The 6,169-nt window shown below is 47.1% G+C and overlaps 1 long non-coding RNA gene across 1 annotated transcript in view; it reads left to right on the forward strand.

Annotated features, from left to right (window-relative positions):
* The window catches only part of LOC147027640 (uncharacterized), a 167,937-nt gene extending 162,635 nt beyond the window's left edge, over positions 1 to 5,302 (forward strand). The window contains exon 5 of the long non-coding RNA XR_015057168.1: positions 1,382 to 5,302. This is a non-coding gene — a long non-coding RNA (uncharacterized LOC147027640). The remainder of the gene's footprint in view (positions 1 to 1,381) is intronic.
* Positions 5,303 to 6,169: the final 867 nt, after the last annotated feature.

Genomic DNA, 6,169 nt, shown 5'->3' on the forward strand with positions numbered 1-6,169 from the left:
TTTTCAGATTACACAAAGCTTGGAGGTAATGTGGATAGCAGAGGGGGTGGTGATCATATTCAGGAAAGTATTGATACTTGCATAGATTGGGCAAAAGATTGGCAAATGGAATTTAACCTGATCAAGTGTAAAGTGTTGGGGATGGGAAAGAACAATGAAAATAGAGATTACAGGATGCAAGGGGTAATTTTGGAGCGTGTCACAGAGGAGAAGGATCTGGGGGTGGTAATAGATATGGAAGGTAAGCAGGCAGCACGGTTCCCATCAGCTATTGGGAAAGCAAATAGGGTTTTCGGTTGTATTCGGAGAGGGATCATATATCAATCAAAAGAGGTGCTTTTAACATTGTACAGGAATTTAGTGAGGGCTACATTGAGAATATTGTGTGCAGTTCTGGTCACCACAGTTCCGGAAGGACATCGCTGCCATAGAGAGGGTTCAGCGCAGGGCTACTCGATTGATTTCGGGCCTAGCTCGACTCAGCTATGAGGAGTGCCTGAAGGAGAGAGGGCTTTATACAGTGGGAAGGAGGCGGTTACGAGGAGATATGGTAGAGATATTTAAGATAATGAAAGGTATTGATAAAATAAGTGAAGACGAATTATTCCACAGAGTAGACAGTGATAGGACCAAGGACCATAGTCTGAGAGTAAAGAAGAGGAGAGTTAAGACGGTACCAAAGCAGGGGACTTTTACTCAGAGAGTAGTTAATACATGGAATGGCCTCCCTGGAAAGGTAGTGGCAGCAGAAACAGTCGATAAGTTTAAATTGGAATTAGATGGGTACCTGGAAGTTATGCAGATCGAGGGGTATGGGGATGTTGACAGGACTTTTAGGTAGCTTAAGCATTGATGGGTGATTGTGTGCATGTGTTCGGAGTGCTGTTAGTGGGGGTCTTGTTAAGGGGGGGTTGTGTGGTTGAGGTGTGTTTTTAACCAAGCCCACGCCCCCTTCCCTGAGGGAAAGAACAAAACACACACACACACACACACACACACACACACACACACACACACACACACAAAAAACAATCAAGCAATTATTTCATTAATTAAATTTTTTTTTTTGCCTTTTCATCCTTGGATCTTGTGTAGATAAATTAGCATGGTGTTTATGCAGGCATGATGGGCTGAATGACCACCACCTGTGTTAGATTTCCTTGTCTTTATTTTCTGATCTCGAGGACGAAAAGGAATCGGTTGGAATGGTATACTCATGCGTCATTGTTATCTGATCTGAGAACCCTCAATCCTTTGAAGCGCATCACATACAGTGATTTTCCGAATACTGCCGTCTGCTGAGCAAATCACTTGCTTCTGCTGAAACTTGATGAAAAGCTAAATGTGCTGAAGACTGATGCTGTTGACTTCTCGATGGCAGACATGGCCAATCTGCCTGAGGACCTGAGCATCTACATCTTCTGGGCAAAGCTTCATGAGGTAAGAGGAATCTGTTCATTCTCACCAATGTACTCCATTTTGCTGATTCTGGTTTATGCGTGACTGTCTCTCCCTGCAAGCAATCCCGACAGTGAGATCTGCATTTTTCTGGTCCGGAAGATTGACTGTGGGGTCAGAAGCCACCTTGAAAGGAGCACAGTTGCATCTCTGCTGATATCCAAGATAAAAATTGAGGGACGATGCCTGTTTCACTCAAAAACTTGCAGTGGAGCTTCTGAAGTTGAACAAATCAGCTGTTTGCAAATACTGGTTATGGTAGATATGGTCAGACAGCTGCAGTGCAAGCACCCAGCCACAACTGAAGCCAATCCAGTTGCTAATCTGAATTCCGACACCGATCCGATTTATACTGATGCTTTTGTTCGTTGATAACATTGCATTGTCGACTTCTAATATACATGACATTAACACATGAGATATTGTTACGAATTTGGAAAACTATCGCACTCAACATTCAGCTTCGTATTGCTCAGTTATATCAGTCAGTATCTGTTTTATAGATAGCTCCCCTTCCCTTGTCTGGTGTAGGTAGGATAAAAAGTAGGATAGTTAGGAAGTGTACCCCTTTGCACCATCCATCCCTTCGCACCATCCATCCCTTCGCTCTCTGTAGGCTGCTGGACCCACCTTGGTAGATTGCTGAAATCTGAAAGAGGCCATTCTGAGGCTTTGTTGGGCCTTGAGACAGGATGCTAGTCTCTCCCTATTCCCTTCCAAAATGGGAACGTAGGGGTTGGGAATAGATTGACAGGATAGGGTAGCTGGACAAAGACAGGAAGTGGGTTAGGGAGACGGAATTATAAAAGAAAAGAAAAAAATGAAATAAAATAAAAAGGGGCTAAATTTGGGTTGTGTTACAAATTAAGGGAGTGGGTATGGACAAAGACAGGCAAAGGCGATAGGTTGGGGGGAGACAGTAGGGTAGGTCCGAGCCCGTTTTCGGAGTGGCCGGCACCACCGCACTCCCTCCACAAACCACGAGACCAGAGGCCGGCCAGCTTCACTTGCCGGCCTGTTGTGCTGAATCAGCTGTTCTGCATGGCGTTGTCTTGCCATGCTTTGTGTGCCTGCCTCTACCATAAGCCATGCCTGCTACCCTATTTGCATTTGCGCCTGCATCATCATCACCATGTGCTCCAGGATCGCCAGTGTTTTGCAAAGGCTGCCCGACAGGCAGCCACACCACGGGGACTGCATTGAGCAGCCCGTGCATCATTTCTGTGTTTTGCATCATCCATCCAGTTCCATCCTGTTCACGTCAAGGAGGAGCCAGGGACTGCATTGGGCAGCCTGGCTACCTCCCTGTTCATGCACAAGGGATCCAGAGACTGCATTGGGCAGCCTGGCTACCCCCTTGAAATGGCCTGTGGGATGACATATGGCATGATGGGTTAGGGTGAGTTGCCTCCAGCATCTGAAAACTGAAAAAAAATAAAAATAGGTTCAGTGACACAAAAAGGGGACCTTTTGAACAGGCTCTGAAGACGTCTGACCTTCAGCTGCAGAGCACCCACCCTCACATAACTGTTGACATTGCTATTCCTTCTTTCCCACAGATGCCATGGTCCTTGGCCATGCTTCGTGTAAATAGATAAGTTAGGGTTGTAAATAAGTTCTTACCCCACCTGCCTGTTTGTCCTTGCACCGGCAATTTAGTTAAGTCGTCCGAATGAGTCTGTGTGAGTTTGTTAGTAAGTTACACAGCGCATTAGGTTATTTATTTTTGGGACACTTATTTAAAAATAAAATATAAAAAAGAGAAAATGTTGCACTCAGGGATCTGTAGGTAAAATGTACCAGGGGAGAACTTACACATGTTGGTCACACAAAAATTTGACGACTCGGGACGAGTCTGTAAAAAGAGGAGGGAGTAGTGTTACGAATTTGGAAAACTATCGCACACAACATTCAGGTTCCTATAGCTCAGTTATATCGGTAAGTATCTGTTTTATAGATAGCTCCCCTTCCCTTGTCTAGTGGGTAAATCAATGTAAATGCACTGTGATTTATTTTCATAGTTAGGAGTTTTATCAGAATTATTTCAAGAGAAGAACAATGTTGCAGCGGAGGACGACAACCTCCCGCCCCAAGATTGTTGCAGCGTAAACAAGAATGACGGTTAGAAAAAGGCTGCAGAGAAGAGCAACTATCCCCCATCCTGAGATTCTCCGCGGGCTGAGGAGGGGGAGGGGGAGCGCGCCGGAGTGCATAAAAGGAGAGGAAGGAAGCCAAAGGGAGGAGCGAAAAAGCAGGAGGAGAAGAGAAAGGAGGGAGCAAGCGAGAGAGGAGCCAGCCAGCGAGAAGCAACGAAGGAGCACCCACCTTGCTGGAGCGTTCGTCGGTTGAAGCGCTCGTGTTGTGGGAGCGCTGTCTCCAAAGGCCTGGACTAGTCTTGCCGCTGCCGTCTGGAACGTCTTCTTCCTCCTCCTCCTCCTCCTCCTCCTCCTCCTCCTCCTCCTGAAAGATCGAGCTTGTGAAAGACCATCCACCGCCGGAGCCGGAAGGGTTGCGTGTCGTCTCTGGGGGGAACAGAGTCGAGGTTTTGGTGGCCCGGACGGGCGCCGAACCGAGTCATCTTGAAAACCGCACAAGGCGGACAGGTCCAAAATAGACCCTGGCCTTTAGCTCCACTATCCTCCGAGCTTAAGGCCGAAATAAAGGCGTCAGCCACCACTTCTTTTGGGTGTGGGTGTGTGTGTGTGTGTGTGTGTGTGTGTGTGTGTGTGTGTGTGTGTGTGTGTGTGTGTGTGTGTGTGTGTGTGTGTGTGTGTGTGTGTGTGCGTGTGTGTGTGTGTGCGTGCGTGTGTGTGTGTGTGTGTGTGTGTGAGTGTGAGTGTGTGAGTGTGTGTGTGTGTGTGTCCGTGGGCCCATCCTCGACGTAGAGAACGGTTAAGTGCTTTTGTGCTGTATATATTTGCATTGCATTTATTAATAGTCGGTTTCGTTCTGCTCTTTGTGTTCCCCTCCCTGCCTATTGTAAATAAATATCCCTATTTGTTGAATGTATCAGCTCATTGTGTTTCTTTCATTGATTCGACATGACGCGTGATTGAGAATTAGTAAAAGCTGTTACAGCCCTAAGGGGACATTTGGACCACCAGTTCTTGGCAATTAAACTGCTCGGAATCGCACACGGAACGAGCGCGCTAAGCGGCTCATTTTCGTACGAGTTCCGTCGAGGGTGAATTTCCCCGGTAGTTGGACCACGTGGGTATTTAGGTAAATTGAAATTGGCAATCGACCCTACCCCACGTGGTCTATCCATTGGCGAATTTCGGTCCGATAGAGGACCCGTCGGCTCCGGACTTATCCAGCACGACGACCTATACATTCCGGGTGATCATTCGGGCCGACTTGCAGCTCCATCTCGCGGTCGTGCTCGCGGCCGATACCCAGCCCCGCAACAATATCTTATTTCCACAACGATTATTTAGTTTTGTCTAAGCATTTTTTTTCTACCAAGTTATCATGTCTTGCGACTGTTCCAGCTGTTGCCATGCTGACCAGTTATATGGTCAGAAATAAAACAACAATTGACAAGTAATGGTGACATCAATAAACAACCATGACAACCAACAGATTTTAATGCCACTGTGTATGAGAAGGTCAAGACATCTGCCGTCATCTCCCTGCGATTTGCAACAAGGCGCGCTGCGCAAGACCAGCAAGTGCACATCAGAGAGGAGAATGAAGGGTCACTCAACCCTTCACGAGCCGCAGGCTGTCGCTGATATCCAAGGAGGCTGCACCGGCTTTTCAGAGCCGTCACTGATATCCAAGGAGGCTGCGCCGGCTTCTCGGTGCTGCTGCCGAGGTTTTAAGGGGTCTAACCCATTCAACCCAATCTCTCTCCTTCTCCTTCTCCTTCTCCTTCTCCTTCTCCTTCTCCTTCTCCTCCTTCCCCTTCCCCTTCCCCTTCCCCTTCCCCTTCCCCTTCCTCTTCCTCTTCCTCTTCCTCTTCCTCTTCCTCTTCCCCTTTCTCTTTCTCTCTCAAGATGTTATTGGATTATTCCAATATTCTTATTTGTTGGATGTCTGTGAACCCATATATTTCAGTGTTAAGTTGATTGTGCACATATCCAATACCTGTGGGTTGTGAGCACATGAGTGGTGGGTAATGGAGATTGATTGACTTGACATATGTGTGCCTTGGTGATTTTAATACATGTAAATCTGAGCAAGATGAGTCCTGACTCATCTCACTGACATTGTGACGGTGGCATATGGCAGCTGAGGTGATTCGATTGATAGAGATCGGTCATTGGATAAGATCCTGGTCACGTGACTTGGTTCCGCTCAGACAATTAATAAGATCTGTCACGTGACAGTCGGCACAATGCTCAGTTGTACTGGGAACCTCACCTGGACAGTAACACAACTCTGGACATGAGAGCCAGAAAGGAGTTTCAGGGAAGACTGGCTGTCGTGGTCACATTGCAACTCGCCGAACCCGTCTGGAGTTATCCGATGTGGCGGCCGTCAAAATATATTCTGATTCTGATGTACCATACTCTGTTACAGAGCATCGGTGCTGCCATGGCAGTCTGATGACAAGGGTTATACTGGGTGGTTTGCCATTGCCTTTCCAGCAATAGAGCAGAAATTTGGAATTTGTTCAGGGTGCTAGCAATACCTTGCTTGCACTTCACAAAACATACCGTGGGATCTTTAACAGCCACCAACTAATGCCAGCAGACAGGACGTCTGT

This window comes from Eptatretus burgeri, chromosome 4, assembly GCF_056783735.1.
Source record: "Eptatretus burgeri isolate ZD-2024b chromosome 4, Ebu_testis_v1, whole genome shotgun sequence".
In the NCBI taxonomy this organism is placed as follows: Eukaryota; Metazoa; Chordata; class Myxini; order Myxiniformes; family Myxinidae; genus Eptatretus; species Eptatretus burgeri.